At 35.4% G+C, this 23307-nt stretch overlaps 1 long non-coding RNA gene across 1 annotated transcript in view; it reads right to left on the reverse strand.

Moving 5' to 3' along the window:
* LOC122512708 overlaps positions 1 to 23307 on the reverse strand; it is a 155726-nt gene that overhangs the window by 88770 nt on the left and 43649 nt on the right. The window contains exon 2 of the long non-coding RNA XR_006302657.1: positions 16484 to 16560. This is a non-coding gene — a long non-coding RNA (uncharacterized LOC122512708). The remainder of the gene's footprint in view (positions 1 to 16483; positions 16561 to 23307) is intronic.

The raw sequence follows: 23307 nt of genomic DNA on the forward strand, positions 1-23307 counted from the left end.
AAAGTTTCTTTGAAAACATGAAAAGACAAAAATTATTCTTACATTCTCTCAAAGACAAGAATGCTCCGCATTCAAAACAGAATCACTCTCTTTATAAAACATTTTCCATCCCATTTTTTTTGCAACACAGAACAGAAAAGTCAACCAATAAAATTAATTATGATTCAGAAAGTGAAAAAGTACAAAATTCACTTATACAGAAGAACAGATGGAGTACACGAGTAGTTTTGTAGCACCATTTGAAAGTGTAATTTTGATTCAATTTTTTTTGTGTGTTCCTGACGCGGGATAGAGAATAATAAAAATCTGCGAGATCTGTCGCTTGCATAAACAGGACGAGGGTTTTTCTCTTTTTTTTCTCCTGTAAAGCTGGTGACACGCGGGACGCTTCGTGAAGTGAGAGAGAAAAAAAATGAGTTGTAGGTGGAAAACAGGGATGGTACAGAAACGCTTAAGGTGGTCTGATTAAAGAAAAATCCGCAACTTGTTGAATGTCTTAAATATTCATCCACTGATGTAGCATCTTCTTAATAACTAGTGGTGGTGCCTGCACCCTTCCAAGAGAACGATCACCCCTTTTCTTCTTGTTTTCTTTCCTCGTCCAACACCCAACCCTCTTAAGTTTCCATTTCAGGATTTACGTTCCCCAAGATATAAAAATCTGTAAAAATTCTTCGAGGTTTTTTTTTAATTTAGTTTTTCTCCATTTCGAACATTTATACATTAGAGTATAAAATTGTTATAATTTCCAATTTCTTTCACTGGAACTTTTTTTTTAATCAATCTAATAATGTTTGTAAATTATACGTTTTGATATGAGGAGAGAAAAATTCAGCAAGGCGATTATATCACTTTCGTGACTTGAGCATTTTTTTTCGTGTGGTGTATAGAAAAAAGATCCATTTGGATACTTGATCTGCATAAAAATCGGTCATTAAGGTCGTTAAGGGGCGTGAATCGCCTCGACTTGATCGGTTTCAAAGGCTATTAGTAAGCCCCACAAAATATACCCTTGATTACCAGCTGCTTCGATTATTATTATCTTTATTATGATTGCACGAGGTTTGGCACGCAAGACAGTAGCTGATTTTTCACGCCTCCCAAACGCATTAGTTCAAGTGCTACTGGATATATTTTTTTATCTTTCTTCTCCTTTAGGTTTCTCTTTGGATTGATGAACCTGTAAAGTGGTTAATCGATTGATATACAACGTTTCATTCAGTAGTAGATTCACAGTTCCATTAGCTTCTTATTTGTTTGGACAATTCGCGTCCGAGTGTATTATGTCTTTAAAAAGGGAGAATTTATTTTCCTCCTAGTACTTGTGAAATCTAAATTAGGATCGAAGAGTGATTCACGTAAAAATAGTTTCCAAAAAACTAAATTTTTACTTTCTTTTCTGTAATTTAATTTTAAAAACAAATATCTGTTTGTAACAAAGTGCAAAATAAAACCAGGGATTTAAGTCGTCTTAAATGCCTTCTGGCCTAACTGGGGGAAATCGACTTCTACGAGGAAAGGACCGGGTTTACTGCTAATTGCAGTTGTAATACGACCAAACAACAACTAAACCTTTGTTCAAGTAGTCTTTGATGCCAAAATGTCTACAATCTCATGAATATTAAGGACAGATTATAACGAAATTTAGTTTAGAACGACAAATTTAAACTCCCATTGTCATTTAAAAAAAAACATTTAAATAGAAACTTCTCTTCTTCGAATTCAAGACTTCGTGAATTTTTTCCATTTTAATAATTTTCATAAATTATGTTTACAAGAAAAAAAAATTTTCTGGTATTTAATTATATTTTGTTCATGACCCTATTTTGTTAAATTTAGAAAAAATTTAGGGGACGCGGGAGAAAATGAGAAGAGAACAAATTAGAGGTTCAGAAGAAAGGGAAAATGGAGAATATGTAAGAGAGGAGGGAAAAGGGAGGATGGTGTTAAGTGGGTGCACCTACACTCACACACACACACACACACACGTACAGACAATCTCTGTGTCGAGGTAAAATGGGGACAGACTCCGAATCTAGCCTGGCAGCGGTCCAGCCTAATGGAGACTCTTAGCGTAATTAAACGTAAACACATTTGAAGCGTCACGCTAATCTGAATGCTTATCGAGGTTCCCCGATGTTGCCTCAGGGTCTGTGTCTAACTGGAACATTCATCCTTACTTTAAAGGGCACTATCGAAGACTCTAGTAATCCCATCTTGTTCCCTGAGTCTTTACACAAAATCACTATACCCAACCCCTTTTTGTAAATTAATCATTCTAGAGTTTCCTTTGATCTCCGGACAAATGTGAAATGGAAAAACTTTTCTCTTTTAAAGAAATAATTTATGCTTTACTGATTTTAGATTTTGAATTTTTACCTTCTCATTAAACATAAAGCGAAAAAAATTTCATGTTTGAAAAAAATTCGATGGGGACATTTCTGCGCAGGCGCTAGGAGAGGGAGAAGCGCCTTGTGATTGGTTCTCGCGCGCTTTCCCCACTCTTCGCACATTGCATCGAATAAAGTTCCAATCAGTTCCACTCCGAACGTAGTAGACACAAGGTATGCAAAAATAAAGGAAAATAATTTTTAAAGTTACTTGTAAACAAGAAAATTTATAATAACTTCGCAATTAAAATTATCTTGAAGACCTGAAAAAGACAATAAAATTCTTAACATTAAATTATTGTTAACTTAAAACAACAGTTTTTGAAAAAATGTAGCCTGGTTTAAAAATTCGATAGAGGTTTAAAATTGACAGTTAGGACGTAATTATATTAAATTAGAATAAACAAGAGTCAAGTTTTTTTTAAATGTATTTTAAGAAGTGGTTTTTTTTTAAATTAGACGAATTAATTTCAGTACACTTTAGATTAGTAAATTTTAATTAACCAATGTACAGTTATGTAAAGTTCAGTTTACTAATGTTTTAGAGTTTAGAAAATAAGAAAGGGAGTTTTAGAAATAAAAACTTTTGAAACGCGGAAAGCACATTTGCCTAGAAGAGATGTTCGAGTGTCATATTATATTGTGACCGTGGGCGGTCAATGGAAATAAAAAGCCACTTAACCCCACGGTCTCCGGAGATTGCCAATTAATTTGCGCCAAAGTAAATTGCGGTGTTAAGAGAACGGCCCTCGCTCAGACGTAAGCACTTACGTACGCGCTTTTACGTACTATAGTGACGTTCATACTCCCAGTCTCGGCCAGGCACCATTACCGCATGAATACAAAGACAAAGTCCACACTCATACACAATTCCACACGATTTCAACTTTCCCTAAGCAAACAAATTACTCTAAAATTTTTTAAATAGTTAATAACAAAAAAATAGATTTTTTTTCTGAATGCAGCAAACAAATTCGAACCACACGCGAAAAGCTAATTAAATCGATTCTGGAGGTAGAAAGCAATTGAAAATGAAACACTCCTAATTTTCTATTGTCATAATTAGCTATTCAATTTACTGTCAATCATTAATAAATGCAAGGTACAATAAACAATAAAACGGGGTTTAATTACGCGTTTCCTAATTAGCATGAAAAGTAGCTTGAGTAAATGGTTCGATAGCTTTGTTTGAACAAATGCTTGATACACAGATACTAGTCAACTGTCATTGTGATTTAATTACGTTCTGCCTCCAATTGACTAAAGGGGAATGGGTAGGGGAGAGGAGAGGAAAGGATGATGGAAGCTGAAAATCATGATATTCAACCAAATATCGAAGGATGAAAGAGACGTACGTATTAGTGGATAACGTGAATGTAATAATCGTGGAACGACCTTGTCAAAGGGATTATGACATTGTGAGAACGAGAGCGAGAGAGAAAAGGGACAGAGGAGGACAGGAGGTTAATCAGGCCATTAAGGTCTTTGGTGATTCAAGAGCAGACAACACACAGTGTCGAGAGAAGGTTTCTCTAGGGGAAGAGAAAACCCATCAATGCTGCCAGCTAATCATCACCAAGACGGTAAATCAATCTTAGATATAGTTGTGTTCGTAAATGAAAAATTTCCCTCAATATTTCTCTGCGTCGAGATCCAGGACTTTTGCAAACAAAAACTCTTCTAAATTATTAACTTAAATTTTTTTTTATTTTATTTTATACATTTTTTAGATTTTCGGTTTACAGATGTAGAAAAAGAGATGATGTTTTCCTCTTTAAGATGGAATTTTTGCTGATCCCTAAGGATTCGAGCAGCAGGATGTCCCTCCCCGGTAGGGTAGTTGATGGTAGGGATGTATCACTCTCCTCATATATTTAGGTGATATGCCTATATGTATGTAAAGGTATGGGAGAAGCTTAATGTAACACTGCTGAGAGATACACGGCGCCCGTCACAAGATCGGACTTCCACGAAGCCGCGTTTCCTAATTAATTAATGTAATTACGAGCCAGCCAAGTTATTGCCAGGTTGTACGCGCGTCCTAAAATTATAAACCTCGTATGGGACATAAAGCTGTCTTCAGTTAGCCTATAGTGAAGAATAATTGCTCACCAATTTAACTTCTAGCAAGAGGAACGAGGGGGGGGGGATTTTTATATTTTACGTTTAATGCTTTAACAAAACTTTTATTCTCTTTTCGAAATTAAATTTAATTACATTTAGTTTTTAAGTAACTTTACACAAAAATGTTGACCCACATGACATAGTTTGTTAATCCGGACTAGAACTGACTAGAACCCATAACCGCAAAACCTGTAAAGAGTAGGGAGAGTGCAGGAACCAATCAGGATGTGCTTCCCCCTCTCCTGGCGCCTGCGCTGAATTTACTCTACTGACGCTTACACTGCATATCAAGTTCTTCTGTTGATTTTATTGTCTTTTTCATGTCTTCAAGATAATTTTAATTGCGACATTATTAAATTTTCTTGATTGCAAGTAACTTTGAAAATTGTTTTCCTTTATTATTGTTTACCTTGTGTCTACTACGTCCGGAGTAAAACTGACAGGAACTCTGCTTCGCGCAATGTGCGAAGAGTGGGGATAGCGCGGGAGAACCAATCACGACCTGCCTCCTCCTCTCATCGCGCATGCGCAAAAATCACTTCGATAAAAATTTCCTGAAATATTAATTTGTTCTGTAGCTTTTATTCTCTTTTTCATGTCTTCATGATTATTTTACACACGTTGATAGTAAATTATTTTATTTTTATGTAATTTTAAAATTTACATTCTCTAATGTTGTTCACCTTCTGTCCACTACGTCCGGAATGGAACTAACAGCAATTCCATTCCGCGTAATAAACTAATAAAAAATCATAATTTACCCAAAAAAATATCACACATAAAACGCTATTTTCCATCCATAGGAATATTTTTACTATTAAAATTATTCTCCCTCTATAGTTATACCAATTAAAAAGAAAATTATAGCACGAAATTAGTTCATCTAAATAAAAAATTTCCAACACAAACAAAAAAATGTAAAAGTAGATGCACAAAAATACGATCATTTCTTTGCTAATTGGCAAAGTCGAATGAGAAAAAGACGAGTGGCAGTGTAGGGTCGGTGGGGAGAAGGGTGGTGGTGGGAGGGGGATTAGCGCTAGTGTGCTAGGGTGGATCAGAATTTCTCCCTGAAAATAAAGTGCAGTAGAAAAGAGAAGAAGAGGGTAAAAGTCTTTGGAGGCAATGAAGGGGGGTGACGAGGGGGGGGGGGTGTTTGGGAGAAAGGAGGAGGAGAGGGGGAGTATCAGGTACGAGCCTTTGTTTGTCGTTCGCTCCAATTACCGCCGACCCGGTAGCTTCATAATTAACTCCCACTCATTTAACAAACTTTACTTTTAATGTTTTAAAAATAGTAATTAGCAGTGGCGGGAAGAGAAGAAGAACGTTGAGAGGAGAGAAAGAGAGAGAGAGAGTATGAGAGGGTTGAGTTCAGAGAGGGAGAGGGGAAGGGGTATAATTAACTATCATGCAACCCCTTTCCCAACAGCAGCCGGCGTAGCAAGGAGGTAATTGGACCGGAGTCTTATACGCGTGGGGGTGGTAAGGGAGGAAGAAGGGGGGAGAGGATGAAACCCAGAGAGAAAGAGAGAGGAAGGGAGAGAAAGAGAGAGAAAATCAGGAGATGGAAAGAGGAAGGTTAGCAGGATAAAGGGTTGCTTAAAATTGCACACAGTGCTGCATTATGGAACCTCTGACGAGCTTCTGGGAAACGAGCGTCGCATGGAAATCCATTAACCCCCTTCAGTTGCGAATTAATTGCGATCTGAGGGCGAGTCGTTTGAGGGGATTTCACTATCAGACCATACTATTTTAACTATTATTCTTTCCCCTTCCCTTTTTCTTCAAATACTCCTTTGATTTTTTCAAATAAAAAAGGAGGGAGAGGAAAGCCTCTTTTTTAAGGAGATCTATTTTTGCCCTCCTGGTATTCATTAAAAACAGGGGGAGGGAAAGGTACGTAATACTCAGTGCGTGAAAGAAGTATCTCCAAAGGGGGCGGACATTCAACATCTTCTTTCCTTAACGGACTCTGACTGATGGCGCTGGAAATAGTGAACCGGACGGATAAGCGTTAGAAGGCGTCACAGAAGGTTAGGAGTCAAGCCGTCTGGGAATCTGTTTCTGTAACACAACATTATTCATTTGCCACTTGAGGATAAACTATCCTCAAATTGTATTTACCCTTTTTGTTTTGCTACCACATGTGCTAAATGTTGCAGAATCAGTATAAAATTATCAACTTCTTTTTGAACTGTCCTAATGAAGCGTGTCGTCAAGTTCCTCTTTTACAAAGTCTTGTTTAAACTGGACGTAACATCTTTTTCTAAATTATTGTTTAAACTAAACGTAACATTTTTCTAAAAGGTATAATTGAAATACACCTGGCACTGATTAAATTGAGACGAATTTTCAAAAGTTTTGTCAAAATTTTCTAAAGGGGAAACTGTTCTTTATTCTGGAAGAGCACGAGTGTTATTAGCAACAACCTTCTTCCAACACATATAACAATTTGCATTCTCCTTCACCTCATTCTTCCTCTCTTTCACTCACCTAGTCCTAAATTTAATTAAATTTCACGGTTTTTCACGATTAAGGAACCGAGTTGCTAACGGAAGGGATGATGGTGTTGTGAAATTAGTTTCAGCGGGATAATGAATTTTGTTAATTATACTTTGGCGTTTCAGAATTACCGTCTCAGATAGTGCCACAATTTTAGGCTTCTCAATCTCTAGATAGTGTAGCTAATTTTATTTCTATTTTCGAAAAAAAGAATTCTGTTAGATTATCAGAATTTTCTGTATAACAAAAAATCTACTTTCGACTAAAATAATTTAGTACTTTTGCAATTTGTCGACTGAATCGAATTTCTGAAAGAGATCCTTTGTTGTTCACCAGGGACTACAGTTCAATAATGGTCCCATTCACGAGGGCAATGTATGTGGGACTGTTGCGCCTTCTCTTCTCACTCTAGACACTTTGCAAAATTATTTCCTCTCTTTCATGTTCAGATCATATAGTCTAAGGAAGTGGGCGTAATATACAGCTGTCAATGCTTCCTTTTCCTTTTTTTATTTCTCGAGAATGATTTAATTTTAGAACTATAGTCAATTCGTCTTTAAGGGGGTAACAAATTTCGCGATATGGAGTTGATTTTTTTTTTTTGAAAGCGAAAAGAAGAGTGAATACTTTTTTTCGCGTATGTTGGACTCTTGCATTCTTTGAGGGCGAATTGCTTTATTTATGTGTGACAGGTAGAGGGAAGGCGGTCTCTTTCTCTCTTTCACGATCGAGTCAAGAATAAGTCTACACGTAGACAGTTTACAAAGTCCCGTCTCGGGTCCTCTGTCATGGAATTTCGCGACCGGTTTTCCGTTCCGCAACGGGAGAATCACCTTAATCATTCACGAGGATCTGACGGCAGTGTGGTAGCTTTAAACGGTCCCGGACCGAAATTCGTCCGGACATCCCACCGGCACGAAATTTAAATCCTCTCAAATATTAAACGTATAAGAGTATCTTCGTGTGTCCAACGTTCATCTTCTCTGCGGACCTTTTCCAAAAAGGCCTGCCGCATCCGTTTCCGCTCAACAATCAACCGAGTGAATCGATTTCTCTCTTTTTGAAAAATAAAGAAAAATAAATTCCTTTCGTAAATTCTAAACATCTATTTAAGATTGTCGGTTCGTTTGGTTTTGGAATTTACTTTTGATTTTTTAATTATTCATCATCAATTACAGTGTTTATTTTTGTTTCCACTTTGTTAGGGTAGTGATTTAATTTTTTGTTTTACTTTCCTTTGCAGGAAAAGGGGGAGTTGGGGGCAATCACGGTACTACCGTACAAGTGGTGGGAGAATGGAGTGGGAGAAGACGTACTTGATTGGTCCCAGCGTACTGACCCCCACTCTTCGACGATCCGCCGTCTATTGTTACTGACAGATGTACATTAGTCATCAGACAACACACAGGTCAGGTAAAATAATAAACTGAAAGTAAAAAAATATCACAAAAAAATATTCCCAATTGTGAGTGTCCAAACTAGAAATGACTTACAAAAAAAGTTACCTTGAAAAACTGAAAAAGACATTTAGGAATTTAGATCCATTTCCAAAAAACTGTTTCTTCACAACGGAAAGAAATTTTTTTTACCAAATTAAAATTTCCCGTTTTTAGATATTTTTTCGTCCTCCAAATGGTGCAAAAATCACGCCTCTGGAAAATTGCCATCACTACACTGTAAATTTAAATTGGTGAATAAAAATTATAACTTGCTCATGTATTTACGCAAATTGCGCTCGCCGATTGTATTCAAATACACATACACAAAAAGAATCGGTTTTATACATACATATAGATATATATTTTTATTTTTCGGGTAAATATGTGTGTGCGCACGACTGACTGCCGTTACCGCGATGTTTTGTAATTTAAATTAATTGAAAAATATGCACTCTCCTGTTGTCCAATGGTATTTTGAGTAGAATCACAAAATTGTTGTGTGTGTGCGTAAATATATATATATATAAATATATGCAATGGACATGAACGTGTCAGAAACAAAACGTTCCAGTTCGAACCCAATCATTCGCGCCAGCCAGCAATAACTTATTGGTTTTTCGCGTGCGATTTGATTCATTATCATTCCGTTATTTATATTTGTTCGACTACCCGTACGTCATGTGAATTCCAACGAGAAAAAAGATATCCGGAATATTTTTTTTTATGAAAAAGAGAAGACTTTGTGAATGTGTCCAAATCGAATATATTTGTCCAATCAATATCAATTTGCCTAAATTGTGGATAGAGAGGAAAAAGTGGTCATTTTTTTGTATTAATTATTTTTTTTTGATTCTATGGTCAGTGTGTGAAGTCTTTTGGTATTTTAGAGTCTCCCCTCTCCCTCTGTTTATTCAAGAGTATTTCGACACCTCGAAGGCACTTAAGAGCCTCTCACACGACCGTCGAAAAGTCAATAGATCCCTTGGGAATGCCAACGAGCATCTTTGGTATAAACTCAACACAGTGGGTGATCAAACAATTGTCAGGAGTGCTTTGGCTAGAAGAATATAGCAATAAAAAAATTACTTCTAATTTAAAAATGATTTTTTGAATTTTACATTTTGAAATAGGAATAAAAAGAGGGAAATACAGATAAATTTAATTGATATTAATGAACGAGTTTTGTTATTGGGTTTCATGTAACTGATAGACAGAATTGAACTATGATTTGGTATTTAGTCACCATTAGGGACGCATTAACAGTGATTACCCTTACAGACATTTGCGACATGCTCGCAAACATATAGATATATGTATGTATGTATATACGAACGGTAAATACGTGCACATGCCTGAATTCCGAATACGTCAATCGAGTAGATTGGCTCGTACACGTCTGCTACTCTGTTGCAATAACGATCGATCATTACCTCCACAAAACCAATCTAAAAGAACTTTATAGTCATTGACAGGTTTCAAAATTTTTGAAATTCAAGGTTTACCCCGTCACAACAGTCAATCAATTATTATTTCTCTCCTCATGTAATAAAATAAATAACTAAAAAAAATTTGTTTTTTTCAGGTCATCGGAGGGGGGAAATTCCCGAAGAAAGTAAATAAAAACTTGTATATTTAAATCTGTAGTTATAAAAGTATATTTTTGGTAAATTTTTCAGATTCTCGGTCGATGGAAGTGGAAGGAAGGAAGGAGTGGGAGAAGTGGAACGTGATTGGTTACCTCCACTTTTTGAGACTTGGGACGCTTAGTGTTGCTGACAGTTGTACATTGAATGCCAGAGGCAACGCAGAGGCACACATGACAAAGAATATAATTAACTGAAACTAAAAATCGACAGGAAGGCAAAAAATAAATTGATCCTAATTTCTGAACAATTTAAAACAGGCAAGAAATCACTTCAGTATATCCCCGATGGTCAAGAATATGCAAGAGTCCAGACTAGAAGTGACTAACAAACAAATGATTTTTGAAAAACTGAAAAAGACATTTATTATTTTAATTTAATTATTTAAAAATTCAAAGAACTTTAAAATCAGTTCGATGATCAAGAATCTAAAAGAACCCATAGTACAAGTGAATTACAAAAAAACATATTTGAAAACTGAAAAAGACAAAAAAAAGTTTCATGAAAAACTGAAAAAGACATTTAGAATTTTATCCAAACGGAATTTTTTCAAAATCCACAAAATAAGATTCAGAAAAAGCTTTTAATTTTTTGTTCTTGTATTTTTTCGGTTTATTTTAAAATAAGGGAATTCTTCAGAAACGTGGTAACAATTTTTTTAACAAAAACCTTTTTTTGTTTTTTTTATAAACGCAGAGGAAAAAAGTTTTTTGTCAGGAGAGAAAGTATACGCATGTATAGACGATGATGCGACACGACGTCTTGATTTACGCGAGAGGGGCGTGATCCCACAGAAGCCGCAATTAGTTTATTAATAATTAGTAAGCCATGCTACTGCCTCTGCTACCACAAACCTCACGCAAACCCATAACGAAGGTGTGTATCCCCGTCATTTATCAGCATTAATTCACAATATCAATAGTGTAATTTTTTAACGCACTCCCCTTCAAATAATAACGTTTCCACTGTTACAAAACTCTTTTTTGTAACACTCTTTTTTCTTTACACTCTTTAAAAAGTTACATATCTTAAAAATTTACCCATCTTTAGCAAAAATTACTCAACTTTAAAAAAATTTTGTTTCGTTATAAAGAAAATACAAAAAAAAGTTTCATTTATTTGTCTATAAAGAAAAAGAGTATTGCAAAAAAGTTTAGAAAATATTTTCATCCCTTCGCTTACAACGTCTTTTTTAGAGGCATAAACACTAGCGCTGCAAATTTCCATAAACTGACGCACGCACACACAATCGAAAATGTGCCAGAAGCAGAGAGAGAGAGAGAGAGAGAAAGAGATTCCCTGGGTATATATTCACTTCCGGCAATAGATTTCCCCTTCCTGTGAGTTGTAACCCCGTTCCCCCCTCTTACTCGAAACCGACCCTCTGACCTCACCGCCCGTTTGGCCGAGTAGCGTGGCGCCCGTAGTTAGTTAGGGGTTAGGACTCCGTTTGTTTGTAGACACGGGATGAGGCTCGAGAGAAGGAAGAGTGGAGGTGAGGGAGAGAGTGAGGGTTTGATAAGGGGAGGGCGGAGGAAAACCCCCGTGTACACACAATCGTGCCATTGTACTGCGTGATTTGTGAGGACGATTTTTTGACTTCCGTTCAGCAGGGGGTCCAAAACCCAAACCCCACAAAGCAATGTAATGGGAGATACAGCTAAATTATCAGGAACCCTGAAGTTAAGGGGTTGATCAATTTATTGCTCCAAGGACCCCTCCCCCTTTCTCTTTCTCTCTCTCTCTTTCTGTAACGAAAAGAAGAATGTGAGGTTTTTCATGAAAGATATCTTTTAAACAGAAAAAATGGATCACGAATTAAATAAACAAAATTTTTAAGAAGTACTTTTACAAGTTTAAAATTTTTTTTACTAATCAAAAATATCAACCAAAATAAAATGAATTTTGATTGCAAAATAAAAAAAATGATGTGTATCGCAAAAGAATTTACTTCCTCTAAATAAAATAAAACCAAAAATAAACACTGTAATTGATGATGAATAATTATAAAATCTAAAGTTAAAATAACAATTCTCATTTGAGGTTTCATAAATCAATATTCTCTCGTGCAGAAGACAATTAACTGCTTGTATGAGAGATGAGCTATTATAAATTGCGATAATATCTCTTGTTTCGAATTGCTCACTGCAAAGAAAGAAAAATAGTATCGAATAATTATTTACTTTAAACATCTCCCAATAATTAACAGTTTCGGGTGAAACTTTATTCAATTAAAAACTATTGCTCTAGAAAATCTGAAAATTTACCGTTCTCATTTTTCAAACAATGTTTTTTTGCAAACTTCAAGGATTTATTTTTGAAAATAAAATAAACTTTTGAAACAATGTTGCTAGGTAACGCAAAAGTATCCAATTAGCAACAAAATTTTTTCAAAAAGGACAATTTTCTGTTTTTACCCTATTTTTAAGACGAGCCTTTATATTATCTTGTTTATGCAGGCCACGCTTATTTGCAAAATATACTCACATTTCGAAAAGCATTTCCCTTTTGCAACTAGACGTGACCTGCTTAAGAGAAAATTATAAAAGGAAGAGTCTTGAACAAGTGGGAAGTGCTTATAGTCTTTTTGGAAAGAGGCGTGGCCTACATAAGGTGGGCGGAACACATGCGTGTCTTATGAAAAAGTGGGCGGTGCTGATAGTTAATAGGAAGAGCCTTAACTATTTATGTGGTTCCAACTAAAAGTAGATGGTTACTTTGGAAAGGGGAGTGGCATACGCCCACTTCCAACGAAGATAATTTTAGTAAACAGAATAAGCCCTAAGAAGAAGGCGTGTCTATGTAATAGTAAGTGGGTTTCTTTTTAAAAAGATATTGGACTTCGACGAAAGGCGTGGCTTACAGAAAGTGGGCGGAGCATTTTGAATAGAGGTAATGCTTAAGAATTGTAACTCCCCTTGATAATTAGTAGGCGGGGCTTGAAAAATCGTACCTCCCATTGATAATTAGTGGGCGGAGCTTTAGAATTGTAACTCCCATTCATAATTAGTAGGGGTGGCTTGCAGAAAGTGGGCGGAACATGTTAAAAAGAGGCGTGTCATTTAACAAAGTGGGCGGTGCTGACAATTAATAGGAACCATTTTCGTGCCTCTAACTAAAAGTGAATGGCTTTTTTTAAGAGGCGTGGTTTACAGAAAGTAGGCGGAACATTTAGCAAAGGGGCGTGGACTGTAGAAATGTGGGACACAGTCTGTGTAAATAGGAAGAGCTCCATTAAAATTCGTTTCTATGTAAAAGTAGGCGATTCCTTTTTTAAAAAGAGAGTGTGCGGAACTTATTTAAAAGAGGCGTGTCCTTAAAAGAAGTGGGCGGTCATTATAATTACTAAGAGGGGTCTTAACTATTTTTGTGCAGAACAATTTTAAAAGTGGCGTGTTTTAGAAACAAGTGGGGGGTACTGTACCTTTTGTAAATTAAGTGAAAATACATCAAAATTAGAAACTATTTAATTTTTTAAAGTTACTTTTTCAATAAGAAAACTTTAATAAACGCCGACTTAATAATAAAAATGAAAAACAGATTTTATTTTGGAGAAAGAGAAAAAAAAGTAACAAACTTGAAAGAAGCATTTTAAGAGAAAAGAGGTCTAGAGAAATATGAAGGCATATTTTCGCAGGCTAGGGTGAGAGAGAGGGGGGAGGGTGGAAAAAAGGAGGTTAGAAAAAGAGCTGCCATCACGTGCCCCGTGATATTAGTTCATATATCGCGAGTAAACATGCAGAGGAAGAAGCGTGTAAAAGTAAAGATCCTGCGGCCGAGAAGGCACGTATTTGATGTAAACCACAAAACTCGTCCTCTGCCCCGTCTTCAGTTGGTCGCCTTGGGAAACATATTGAATCTTATGAATTTTTAGAACTATACAGTCGAAAGGGAAAATTTATTTTTCCCCGATTTCTATTATCATCATCATGTTAGAATTTTTTTTCCCCTTAAAATTTTTCTTTTAGAGAGAATTATAATTTTTAAAAAAATGTGAGTTTTATTTATATACATGCTTTGGTGACGAATTTTTTTTCTTCTTCTCCAACACGTTCTTGTTTTTAGCGTGAATTTTATTCATAGCATCGCTCGGCTAATAAAAAAAGAAGTACGCGTAGAGACATTAAACTGCTCATAGAAGTTTCTCTTTGCATTAACGTAGAGAAATGTCCTGCGTATGCATTTAGGTACAAGAGTGTGTACTTGCCTCGCTAACAAGGTTTAACATTTATATTGTAAATGTGAAAAAAAAGAAGGAAAGCATACAGTGAGATACGTGACCCAAACGTGATGATCGTAAAAAAGAAACTTTTTTTTACCCTTGCTCCTCTCTCGCTCACTCTCTGTCGATGATAAGGTACGTGTTTGTCTCTATAATGTATATCGTGGGTAGATTAAAAGGGAGAAAAAAAAACATTTTTTGTGTTGCGAAAAAAATTCTAAGTGTCGATATTCACGTACCGACAAAACTTAAATCCGAGTACGGTTTACGATCGGAGTTTATTCACACCACAACATCGGGATGTTAGCTCGTCAATTTCGTACTGACTCTTGTTTACTGTAACTCATACTTTCTCTCTCTCTCTCTATCCATTCTGTCTGATTCTGATAAAGATTTCAAAAAACCAACTGCTAATCTTGTTTCACTGACGGGTATAGTAAAAAAGAAGACTTGTTTTTAGATATAAACGGTTTTTGTTAGGTTTTTTTTTCATTCTTTAAAGAAGGTTCTTGTTTGGATAAGTATATTGTTCAAAGGTCTCGCTAGAATAAAGCGGGTACACAGGCATGCCAGCTTAAAGGGAAATGAGAATGAATGTAATAATATATTTAATATTCGCCGGGTCTCAGCCTCCTCCACTCTCGGTATAACAAGTCAACCAATATTCTCGCCCCATTCTGGCCCACTCACCCTTCTTTCTTCTCCACCCTTTCATTCTCCTCCTCTCTCTTTCTTTCTCTCTGTCTTTCTCCTTCTCTCTCGTAGAAACGTTCCCTATCAACATTTCTTTTCATCCCCTCGAACCTCAACCGCCCACATTCAAAGTGCACCGACATTATTTCCACTGTAACCAATACCACAGGACAGACAGCGAACAAAAAGCAGTTACTTCCTCTAAGTGCTAGAAGCAATCCTTTTTATATTTCAAATTCAAATCGATCTCAATCTAATGTTTCTGAATAATTATTTTGCTGTTTTTACTGAAAAAAGGGTGGAGTCTTGAAAAAATGTGGGCAGTGCCAAAAAGAAGGCGTGGACGAACAAAAGAGGGCGGGGTTTAAAATAATATAACTTATTTCAATTATCTGAAGGCGATGCAAAAAAGAAGGCGTTGACTAACAAAAATGGGCGGGGATAGTAAATTTTTACTAAAAAGGGGCTTTTTATGCAAAAGATAGGCGGGGCCAATAAAGAAGGCGTAGATAATAATTATTTTGCTGTTTTTACTGAAAAAGGGGCGGAGTCTTGAAAAAATGTGGGCGGTGCCAAAAAAAGAAGGCGTAGACTAACGGAAAGGGGCGGAATTAACAAAAATTTTACTCAAAAGGGGCGTGTTTTAAAAAAAATGTTGACAGTGCCAAAAGAAGGAGGCGTAGACTATCAAAAAAGGAATGGTTAACAAAATGTTTACTGAAAAAGGGCGTATTTTGAAAAAATGTAAGCGGTACCAAAAAGGGACGCGTAGACTAACAAAAAGGGGCGGAGTTGATAAATTGTTTAATGAAAAGGGCGTGTTTTTAAAAACTAAAGGCGATGCAAAAAAGAAGGCGTTGACTAACAAAAATGGGTGGGGTTAATATTTTTTTTACTAAAAAGGGGCGTATCTTAAAAATATGGGCGGTGCTAAATGAAAAGACACAGACTAAAAAGGGCGGGGTTAGTAAAATTTTTACTCAAAAGGGGCGTGGTAAGAAAAATGTGGGTGGTATTAAACGAAGTAGCGTAGACTCTCTAAAAATAGGAGTTTTTAAAAATTCCGTGCCGAAATAAAAAGTAGGAGTGTGTAATTTAATAAGAGGCGTTCTATAAAAAAGTGGGCGTTACATTTATCGAATAGGGCGGTTCCATGAAAAGTGGGCGTAACTTTCTTCCGAAAATGGGTGTGTTTAATAAAGTTTTTATGGTTTTAAAAAAAGTAAGCGTCAATTTTTTTTTGCAAAATGGGAGTGTTTATAAAAAATTACTGCTGTTTCTTCAAAGTAGGCGTTTCTTAAAAAATGTCTGTTCCTAGAAAAATGGGCATTAACTTTTTTTAAAAAGTGAGTGTTTAAATTAAGAAGGTTCCTTAAAAAGTTTCCTCGTTGATAAAAAGATCTGCACTTATAACTGGCTTTTACTGTTTACGAATGAAAATAATTATTCTTAATTGTAAAAAAAACTCACCAAAATTGTTATGAAAACCCAAGATTCCGCTGCTGGAGAGAAATTGATACTGATAATGATGGTGGAGAGTAAAAGTCCTGAAAAAAAAGAAAAATTATTTATTTATATATCAATATTTGAGAATTAAAGTGAGTAATAAAAGCCAAATAAGCAATAGTGATTTTTTTTACATTTTTATTAAATTGTGTGCTTGCTTGTAGATAATCGTCATAAAAAAAAGAGGATTGGAGATGGTGGTGGGGGGAGGAGGAGGGGATGACAGAAAAAAGGGAAGCACGGTTATTCCATTATCCGGTATCGGACTCTCTACGACTTATATCGTGCTATTATCCTGACCACTTAATCCACAGTTTGGTTCGCAATAGTACGCAAAACTTCCATTTAAAATAAAATTTATTTCATACAACAATATATAATAAAAATAAAAATTTTCGATTCTATACATAAAAAGCAGAAAAAAACTTTTTTTCTGTTCTTTATGGGCTAATAATGAAAATCCAATTAATTCTTTTTTTGTTAATAATTTACAGAGTGAAAAAGCAAAAAATTAAAGTTTTAACGAAACGAGAATTTTAATTAATATTCTCAGCAATTTGTTCAATACAACAGTTAAATTAAATTGCTCTTTGTATTTATTAAATATTTAATAAATTTTTAATGTTTTAAAAAAAGCGTAATTTGCTTACAATGACTTTTTAATTATTTTTATACGACTGGTATTTCACTTTTTAAATATTCATTTCCCGGGAATTTTTCAATTTACTGTAATTCAATTTGACGAAATAATTAAATGTTCTGGGAAATGTTAATAATTAAATTAATTTTGGCGCGTTTTTTGTAATTTAATCAAAATTTTGATTTAGAGAATACAACTTGTGTGTCATTACAGTTTATTGCTCTCACTGATAGAAATATATAACAATTTCTGATCCTGGCATTTCTATATGTAAGTGTGTGTGTATGTGTGTTAGTACGTAACACGTATCCCCTATCAGCAACCGATGTTCAACAACACGTGGGCGAAAGGAAGAGAAGATGCCTCCTTTTCTCAACACTATTACACAAACGAAAGTGCATTCATACAAAATTTATAATCGAAACCAATCGTGTTTCTTCGCCCACATCTCTTTTTATTCGCAAAAATCGATTTTCTCATCTCTTTCAAAGCTCTAAATACAACGATCAATGTAATAAACAAAAAGAAAACATTCAATATTTGTCAATACAAATATACAATGACTAAAAAATTTTTTTCCTTATAGCAAATTAAATTATTTTCTAAAGATTTTTCAAGAATACATTTTTTTAATAATAAAAATACTAAATCTATAATTTATGGACGGGACTTTCAAACTGTAACTCCCATTGATAATTAGTAGGCGGGGCTTAAAAATCGTACTTCTTATCAATAATTAGTGGGCGGGTCTTTGGAATTGCAACTCCCATAGGTAATTAGTAAGCGGTGCTTGACTATTACACCTCCCATTCATTATTAGTGGGCGGGGCTTAAAAATTGTACCTCCCTTTGATAATTAGTGGGCGGGGCTTAAAAATTGTACCTCTCCTTGATAATTAGTAGGCGGGGCTTGAAAACTACACCTCCCATTCATTATTAGTGGGCGGGGCTTAAAAATTGTACCTCCCCTTCATAATTAGTGGGCGGGGCTTAAAAATTGTACCTCTTCTTGATAATTAGTAGGCGGGGCTTGAAAACTACACCTCCCATTCATTATTAGTGGGCGGGGCTTAAAAATTGTACCTCCCCTTGATAATTAGTGTGTGGGGCTTAAAAATTGTACCTCTCCTTGATAATTAGTAGGCGGGGCTTGAAAACTACACCTCCCATTCATTATTAGTGGGCGGGGCTTAAAAATTGTACCTTCCCTTGATAATTAGTGGGCGGGGCTTTGGAATTGTACCTCTCCTTGATAATTAGTAGGCAGGGTTTGAAAACTACACCTCCCATTCATTATTAGTGGGCGCGGCTTAAAAATTATACCTCCCCTTAATAATTAGTGGGCGGGGCTTTGGAATTGTACCTCTCCTTGATAATTAGTAGGCGGGGCTTGGAAACTACACCTCCCATTCATTATTAGTGGGCGGGGCTTAAAAAATGTACCTCCTTTTGATAATTAGTGGGCGGGGCTTTGAAATTGTACCTCTCCTTGATAATTAGTAGGCGGGGCTTGAAAACTACACCTCCCATTCATTATTAGTGGGCGGGGCTTAAAAATTGTACCTTCCCTTGATAATTAGTGGGCGGGGCTTTGAAATTGTACCTCTCCTTGATAATTAGTAGGCGGGGCTTGAAAACTACACCTCCTATTCATTATAAGTAGGCGGGGCATGAAAATTGTACCTCTCCTTAATAATTAGAAGGCGGGGCTTGAAAACTACACCTCCCATTCATTATTAGTGGGCAGGGCTTAAAAATTGTACCTCCCATTCCTTAGTAGTGGGCGGCGCTTAAAAATTGTACCTCCCCTTGATAATTAGTAGGCGGGGCTTGAAAATTACACCTCCCATTCATTATTAGTGGGCGGGACTTAATAATTGTACCTCCCTTGATAATTAGTAAGCGGGGCTTTGGAATTGTAACTCGCATTCATAATTAGTAGGCGGGGTTAAAAAATTGAAGCTTCTATCGATAATTAGTGGGCGGGACTTTAGAATTGTAACTCCTATTGATAATTAGTGGGCAGGACTTGAAAATTGTACATCCCATTGATAACTAGTGGGCGGGTCTTGAAAATTGATCCTCCCGTTGATAATTAGTGGGCGGGGCTTTACAATAGTAACTCCCATTGATAATTTGTAGGCGAGGCTTTTGGGTGGGCATGGTTATAAATGGGAGTTAACAACTTTTAGTCACGCCTACTATTTTTCTTTAAACTTTTATAAAAATGTTTCCCCTTTAGAAGCATACAGTGGGCGGAGAAAATATTGGGTAACGCCTACAAATATTTTAGCCACGCCTCTATTTAATGGGTGGTAACAATTTTCTTCACCACGCCTACAAAAATTGATTACCCCAAATATTTATTTTTTTAACTAAAGGACAGGCTAGAAAATAGAGTAAAAAATGAGTAGGTAATGAAGAGAATAAAACATTGAAATAAATTCGAGCAATAAAAAAGAGTAATTTTATTACAGACTGAGTGATTGATTCTGATCTGATTTAGTAATGATGGGATATTTATAAACTTTGAATTATTTTTGAATTCAATTCTCGTATGCTTGAAGGAATGACGATTTATTTCGTGACCTTTTGGTCTTGCCAGGAACATCGTGTCATGTCACTAGACAAGTGAATGGCCCCCAAGATCTTCGATCGAGTGCTGTATACGATCGATCATTTGTCGGACTTTTCTCTCTCTCTCTCTCTCTTTCGGTATCTTACAGATCGAGATATTCGCCACCAGAGTCGATCTGTAAATCTTGGTTAATATTTCAGTGTAACAAGACAAACGCAAAATGTAAAAAGGGAGAAAATGAAAATTTTGAATGCGTTTCTTCACTTCGATAAATTATTTAAATCACTAGTAAAAGAAACATTTTTTAAATCTTATAACTCTTATTTTACTTTTTATCGATAATAGTCTTTGATTTACAGACATGGTCCAACCTTGACTACACTTTTTTAAAATGTTTATAACTTTTATGATTTTTAAAAAACTGTTTTTGTAAACTATAATAAATTTTCAAAAATGATCTATTACGAAATATAATATAACTCGAATAGACATCATTTGACAATGAATCTAAACCTGCTTTTGGAAATAGTCATGATATTTTAGTGTATGTATGTGTATTTGAGAGAATGAGAGACAGAGAGTGAGGGAGAGAGAAGGTTGCATCCAGATGATATTTCCGAATCGGGATATTGAATTCACGCCATTTCTGTTTTGACGTATCGCCATCAATGCGATACGATTCATCGGAGCCTGGGACCGCGTTTATGTGAACGAGAGAAGGAAACGATTTTTTACCCTAACAAATAGCCTTTTGCGGTTTATCGGATTTTCCGAAAATACCAAAATATATATATATATATATATATATCTAACCTTACACATTGTAGAGACAAAATTTTGTAACGACACCACTAACTTTTAGTATTAATTTTTTTTTGTTTCAAACAAACTTTTCTATACAGAAACAATACAAACATGTTTCTAAACAAAAAAATACAAAAAAAGAATTTTACTATTCTTTAGAAAGACATTCTATTCTGATGGATTAAATTTGTTAAGATTGAACAAAAACGATATCTCTCACACACACGTTCTATTATTATCAACAATACAAACGAATGTACCGAGTTTTAGCTCACAACCAATTTTCGTTGCGATTTCCGTCGCGTCGCACTGAACACTTCCGGTGTGTAACACCCATTTTCGAGGAATATACCATATATACATACATATCGACATCTATAAGAGGGGAAATTGCAGGGGAAATTCGAAAGTTCACACGATATACATGATTTCGGATCGCCTGACCCGTCATCGCCCTTTTCAATATTCTCAATTCTGATATTTCAAAGGAATTAAAAAAGAAAATGTCTTTTTCGGAAAAATATTAATTTTAATATTTTTTATCAAAAAAAATTTTCTAAACCGAGAAATTTATAATCATATAAGCAATCACTAAACTCTTCTTTGTATAAAATGAAAATTTACATTAGAAATAATTTTTATTTAAAAAATAGGAGCTATAATTGGAGACGGTTTTCGTAATTCTCACTCACGAACTACAAAGAGACGATAGCTAATTTCATTACACGCCCACTTCACAATGGACACGCCCCTTTTGGGCGTATTTTAATAAAGTGCAACGCCCCTTTGACATAACAACACTAAAAGGGGGCGTGACTTAATAAAATATTACGCCCCCTAAGTTAAAGACACTCTAAGGAGGCGTGTCTTATTATAAATCTGGTTTTTATTCCAAAGTTTATTAACCATTAAGTTTGTGAACCACGCATCTTATGTCTCAAGTAGGCGAGTCTTAATATAAACAACTACGCCCCTTTTGTAAACGTGTTCTAATAAAAAACACGCCTCTTTAATGGGCGTGTCTTAATCAAAACAACCACGCCTATTTAGTAAACGTGTTTTAATAAAAACCACACCTCTGTAGTAGGCGTGTCTTAATAAAAAAAAACAACGACGCTTATTTAGTAGGCGTGTCTTAATAAAAACAACTACGCCCCTTTCGTAAACGTGTTGTAATAAAAACCACGCCTATTTAATAAAAGTGTCTTAATAAAAACAACCACACCTCTGTAGTAGGCGTGTCTTAATAAAAAACAACCACGCCTATTTAGTAAACGTGTTTTAATAAAAACCACACCTCTGTAGTAGGCGTGTCTTAATAAAAAAAAAACAACGCCTATTTAGTAGGCGTGTCTTAATAAAAACAACTACGCCCCTTTCGTAAACGTGTTGTAATAAAAACCACGCCTATTTAATAGAAGTGTCTTAATAAAAACAACCACACCTCTGTAGTAGGCGTGTCTTAATAAAAAACAACCACGCCTATTTAGTAAACGTGTTTTAATAAAAACCACACCTCTGTAGTAGGCGTGTCTTAATAAAAAACAACCACGCCTATTTCGTAGGCGTGTTTTAATAAAAAAAACAACCACGCCTATTTAGTGGGTGTGTCTTAATAAAACAACCACGCCTCTTTACAAAGGTAGGTATCTCTGAATAAATCACGCGTAAAGAGGCGTGGTTAAAAAAATGCTTGCATTATCAAAGCCCTTTAAAGGGGGTTGTTTTTTTAACTAGCCACACCCTGAGGAGGCGTGTTCTATTTAAATGCCACGCCTATTACATTAATTGTCCTTCCTGTAGTATGTTTTAATAAAATACCACGCCCCTTTTATTATTGAAACTTTAAGAAAGCGTTGCTTAATAAAATGATACGCCTCTTAAAACTAAGAAATGTAAAAAAAGACGTAAATTTAAATTCCGAAGGCGTGTATAAAAAGAGGCGTATTTACCAAGCCTATATTTGTCACATTTAATTGTTCTTTTGTGTCCTAATTAACGTATTATAATTCTCTTTCAAGGGACCTTATCCTGCCTGCATTTTTACAAGCCCCACCCTGAAGGGGGCGTGGTTTACAAAAGTATGCGTGACTTTGAATAACCACGCCCACTTAATTAAAGTTAATGTAAATCACAACCTAAATAAATTCAATTTTATTTAAAGTGTACTATCAATTCTTATAAATAAATCGTTGTAATAATATAAATATTTCTATTAAATAAAAAATAATTTTCAGGTAAAATTTTAAAGTTCATTTTTTAAAACACTAAATGTATATATAAATATTTAAAGAATTCAAATATAGAAAGGCCATCCTAAATCATCAAGGAAGACAAGAAATTTAGATAGGCAGAAGAAATTGCCATGTCATATGTGTTTGTGTGTATGTATTATATGTCTGAATAACAAAAGACCCTAAAAATAATTTTATTTTATGATGAGAAATTTTACGGCTCACCTAAAATTGTAATTTGTATGGATGCGAAGAAAAGGAAGAGGGGGAGAAAGGAGCGACAGAGAGAGAGAGAGAGAGAGAGAGAGAGAGAGAGAGAGAGAGAGTCTTTAACGACGGATGCATTAACACGCAGCGTTTATCTCTTTTGCGGCCAACCAAAAAGGTTGCACTAGATGGAATTCAGTCTATGCAAAGTGGCTTTTGGACAATTTTAGTCGTGAGGCATTGGCTATTCACGCCTTCTCATTCTTCCCCTCACTCCCTTCACACCTTGCTTTTGTATAACATTAAAAAAATCTCTATATAATGG

This window comes from Leptopilina heterotoma, unplaced genomic scaffold (assembly GCF_015476425.1).
Source record: "Leptopilina heterotoma isolate Lh14 unplaced genomic scaffold, ASM1547642v1 Lhet_123, whole genome shotgun sequence".
Classification (NCBI taxonomy): domain Eukaryota; kingdom Metazoa; phylum Arthropoda; class Insecta; order Hymenoptera; family Figitidae; genus Leptopilina; species Leptopilina heterotoma.